This window comes from Talpa occidentalis, unplaced genomic scaffold (assembly GCF_014898055.3).
Source record: "Talpa occidentalis isolate TD23 unplaced genomic scaffold, MPIMG_talOcc4v2.1 talOcc4.17, whole genome shotgun sequence".
NCBI classification, from domain to species: Eukaryota; Metazoa; Chordata; class Mammalia; order Eulipotyphla; family Talpidae; genus Talpa; species Talpa occidentalis.
In genome coordinates, this window is record NW_023601754.1 from 21,652,149 (window position 1) to 21,656,939 (window position 4,791).

Consider the following 4,791-nt stretch of genomic DNA (forward strand, 5'->3'; position numbering starts at 1 on the left):
GAGAGGTCTGCGCACCATGTGGGACCCTTGCTGGTGGCCAGGGTTGGAACTGGCGCTGCAAAGGCTGCAGGCAGTTTTGCAGCCCAGCGCTCAACCGCTGCGCCACCAGGGGAGGCCCCATGCAGACAATTATTTTCTTGGTTTTTGTCTACCATCGTTTGCCTTAAGAAAAAAGACCTTTAAAAAGCAATGAAAGAAAAGAAAAAAGCTTCTTCTAAGAAAATCATATCCACATCCTGAATATTTTATTTATTTTTTCATCACTTACAAAAAAATTAATTTAACCCATTATTTTCCAATCCAAGTCTGCCTGATCACCAGGCTTACCTGGGGAGAGTGGGAGGGGCACAGAGCTGATTTAATGTAAATTTCACCTTAAAAATTGTTGCCATGCATATCTGCAGTATTTAGGCATTTAAATTAAAAAGCCCCCAAACAATGACTACCAATGATAGCATTTTGGGAGTGTAGCTTCATAGGTATACGCTTAGAGTCTCCTCCGTGCTCCCTGGAAATTCTAGGGCCATGGCGTGGTGTTTGAAAGGATTAAAGCAGACATCCACAGTCAGAGGCGCGGGGTTCCAGGCCTGGCCGGGTTGTGCCCTAAGCATCCTCTGAGGTGTCTGCTGGCCCTTGGCTCCCTAGAAATCCCTCTGCAAACTGACAGGCAGGCTCCTGGTGACGATAATCTTCTTTCTCCTTCGGACCATAGTGTGCTTCTTTATTCTATGGAATCTGCTTTCTCTTAAGTGGAAAAAATATTCTGTATTTCTGGCTACAGCTTGCTACAATAATTGTATAAAGAAAAGAAAGAAGGGAAAAAAACATAAAGTTATTTTCAGTTATTCTTTTCTTTTTTGGTGAAAAGTTTTCACTTTCAAATTCGGGCACATGGATAACACGGTTTCATTTCACGATTCTCAATAAAGCTACCTGAACTCTGATTGTATCAGCAACCTCCGGCTACTTCCCCAACACGCGCCCTGTAATATAAGCCTGTAATTTTCACTGTGCAGCAGGGCCAGGTTTTATGGGCTGGGGGACGCAGCAGTCTCATCTCATTGCCTGGTTGCCACAGGCTAACAGCACGGAACAGAATTCACCCTCAAAATGTCAGCGAGAAGAGCCCCTGCCCTGCTCCCACCCCACTGGCCCTTGGATGAGAGAAGTAAGTGGTTTCCAGGCCCTTCAGCTACCAGGTTCTTCTGGCTGGGCGGCTCAGCTCTCATTTCAGCTTCAACTCCCCAACAGTCAATGGCTTAGCCACAGGATCCGAAGGACCCACACATCCCCAGCCCTGTTTCTCTTGGTTTTGATTTTTCATTTCCACAGCTGCTTCTGCAGATCTTCCTGAGGTGTGTATCTAGTATTAATATACAAAGCAGGTTTTCAGTGATTGCTGAGTGGTTACATAATAGACAATGCATTGTGACCTCACTGTCACATTCTCCGCTCCTCAGCCCTATGCCAGATCACTGTCATTCATTTTAGGCAGCCAGTTATTGCTTCCCGAGCTGCAGCAGGGATTCCTCTGACCTTATGGTGAGAAGGGGGTTTTAATAAGCCACAGCAGAAGTAGTAACCACCCCAAGAATTTGGGCTGTCCGTATCTCAATAGTGGTACAACTTGGAAAAACAATGAGTGGGTCAGGTTCACTTCTCTAATATGATGCATGTTATTTTGTTACCTTATAATTCAGGCTGTAGTTGATTATAATTATCTATCCATGGGAGTGTTGACTGAACCTAATCCATGCAATGAAATTCAAATGTATTTGCTATAATTCAAACACAGTTAGCAGGTGGAAGGCTCAGTTCACAGATGCCTGTGAGCAGAAACTATGTCTGTCCTTTATTTGCTCTGAACTGAGTTCCCAGCCCACTAGGGTATAGGAGCATTCAACCTCAGCCATGAAAAGGAACTATCCCCACACCCCAGATTTCCCCAAGCTGCTTTGGGAATGTGATCATCGGTGCTGTTTGCCAAATAGTCTGGTCGCCTTTCTCCTTTGTGAATCATGGTGTGATTTCATTTCCCAAGTGACTTATGATTGGGTGGGGCTTGATGACCAGTTGAGTTGTGAGTTGAACTGCTGCAGCCAATCCTCGGTCCCATGAGCTGTGAGTTGAACTGATGCATCCAATCCCATGAGACAGAACTGGCAACCTCTCTGTGCTTCACACTCAGGCAAAGCAGCAAAGTGTGGTGTAATGAGGGAGCCTGGGGTTTGAATTAAAATCTTGGCTTTATAACTGACCTTCTGTGGGACTTTGGGGAAGTAATTTAACACTCCCGATCATCATTTTCTTACTTACAAAATGATAACCAGGATGCTTGCTCCTTGGGGGTACTTAAAGAGTAAGAGGGATCATCTTTGAAAAACCACTAGTAGAGTCCTGGAATTTCTAGCTGTTGCAGCCTCACAGCTATCTCTGTTAAGATGTTTTGGTAGAGGTGGGGGCCACACTGGGCTCCAAACAGCTAATGTTTCCTTCCAAATCTGCCAGGTTCTGCTGCAGAGTCATGTCAGAGGACAGAACCAAATAAGTAAGACATTTACTGTGAAGGAAACAGGCAGCTGCAAGAAATGCACTGGTTCTCTGCATCAGGTTGCTATTTCAATGGACTGTTAAATGTCAAGTGAGTGTTTTCCTCCTGCTTTTATACATCACCAAGATCATCTCTTTGTGATCCCAGGGAGAAGGGGTTGGCAGTCTTGAGTCACATGCAAGCTTTAAATATGACTTGGAGAAGGAGGTGAGTTAAACAGGTCTAACATTAAGACAAAAATCAAATCTCTCATCCTAGAGGTTTGTGTGGATTATGCTATTAAAGGTATGTATGCACACATCCATTCAAAGAGATTCATCAAGTTCCTATTGTATATCAGGCATTGTTTTAGAATCTAAGGATACGAAGACAAATAAATGGATAAATACAGCTTTCCTCATGGAGTTTATGTTCTTACTAAGGGAGACAGAAATAAACAAGGTAAGTAAGTAAAATAAAAAGGAATTTAAGTAGCAATAAATGCTAAGGATAAAGACTAAAGCACGGAAGACAAACAAGAAATGTCACAGTAAGCTTTGTAATTTAGATAGGGCAGCCGAGGAGCGCCTCATGAAAGGATGCTTTGGAATATATCCAGGTATCAGGATCTCTAGACTGCAAACACTCTGGCCCTGACCCATGTCACATCACCATTCCTCATAAACTTAAAATAATGACAAGGATGTGCATGTTACTGGTCCTGGAAATAATTAGAGAAAAGGTGAAGCAGAGCAGAGTGCAGGAGAACTGTGTGGTAGGCTTGCTGCATGCAGAGGTGATCCTGAAAGGGTGGAAGCATGCATGCCCCTTGCTCACCAAGTGACTATGTCAACAAATAGATATAGAATTTATATCTACCTATCTATTTATTTATCTTACAATTAGATTTTAATGTATTTTTATCTAATATCTATCTATCTATCTCATCTATTACCTATCTATCATCTATTTATGTATTATCTATCTATCTATCTATCTATCTATCATCCATCTCTCTCTTTCTCTCTCTCTCTCTGGTAGAAGTTATTGGTGCCTTGGTGCTGTAGGTGATGTGCTAACATGCATCTCAAGAAGTATACACATAGACCCTTAAATCATGTAAGGTCAATGTAAATTGAATTAAAAATAATAGTTTTAAAAAAGCATTTTTAAAAGAATAACTAAGCCCTTTATTTTGTGTCAGGTCCTGTCCATGGTGCTGAAGCCCTCACCTCATTAGAGCATCTGCTTTCAGGGAGTATATGATCTGGTGGAGGAAAAGGATCCAGCAATACTTGGAACAGCAAACACTTGTCAAGTCTTATTCTCATTACTTACATATATTGAGTCATTTAACTCTTGTGATATAGAAACTGTTATTATTTCTATTTACAGATCAGGCAATCAAGTCAAGCACCTTAGCAAGCAGCAGAGCCAGGAATCTGAAGTCAAGCAATCATGATGAAAAGTATTTGTTCTTAATTACTACACTGCATTTCAATAAACAAATAAAATGAGAGATAATAATATAGAATATTAAGTACTGGTGCAAAAATTTTTTCCCACTACTGACATTGAAACAGATGTGAGTAATTAGATTGTGACAAAGGGTCAAAGATTCAGGTGTGGGAAGAGGAACCTTTCTGTGTTCAGCTTTCTGTGGCTGGAACCCAGGGAGAAAGGAGCTTGGATATTGAAGCCAGCCAGAGAGCATAAGAAGGAAGCAAAAGGGTCCTTGTTCACACATCAACTCTGTCACCCTGTGGGAACTTGAAGTGTGTCTAGGAGGAGCTGTTAACAGTGTTTGTTTCTAGTAAACACCTTTGTTCCTCGAGTTGACTATTTTTAAACTTTTCAAGCTGAGCTAACTTTAGGTGTGACATTTCAAAGCAGTGGCCCAGCTCTCTATTAGGTGAATGACAGGGTGGGGAGCAGTGGGGGAGAGCCTGAGATAAATTATTTAGACTGGAAGAAAATGGTAATCTAGAGTTTCAGAGTGGTGCTTCAGCCTCCTGGCTTACCACTCATGAAACTTTGACATGGCAGAACACAGGCACTGGGTGATGAGGAATGGAGCATTATTTATATCTCCTTGAATTAATTCAATTAATATCAATGTAATAACAAGTCTTCACTTAGATTTGTGCTGATTCCAAAATGTTTATGGTTGCAGTACAGAGATAGTTTCTAATATATATTCACTTTCTTGTATATTTTGTTTTCCTGGTCAGTTTTGAGCCTGAAAACTAACTTTTTAAGAC

At 41.5% G+C, this 4,791-nt stretch overlaps 1 long non-coding RNA gene across 2 annotated transcripts; it reads left to right on the plus strand.

Annotated features, from left to right (window-relative positions):
* Positions 1–1,453: 1,453 nt before the first annotated feature.
* LOC119250387 (uncharacterized) lies at positions 1,454–4,056 on the plus strand. 2 transcript variants are annotated; one of them, XR_005126276.2, is made up of 4 exons: positions 1,454–1,542; positions 2,509–2,758; positions 2,892–2,992; positions 3,735–4,056. It is a non-coding gene; the product is annotated as an uncharacterized LOC119250387 (long non-coding RNA). The 2 variants fall into 2 exon arrangements; XR_005126277.2 differs by lacking the exon at positions 2,892–2,992.
* The last annotated feature ends 735 nt before the right edge of the window (positions 4,057–4,791 follow it).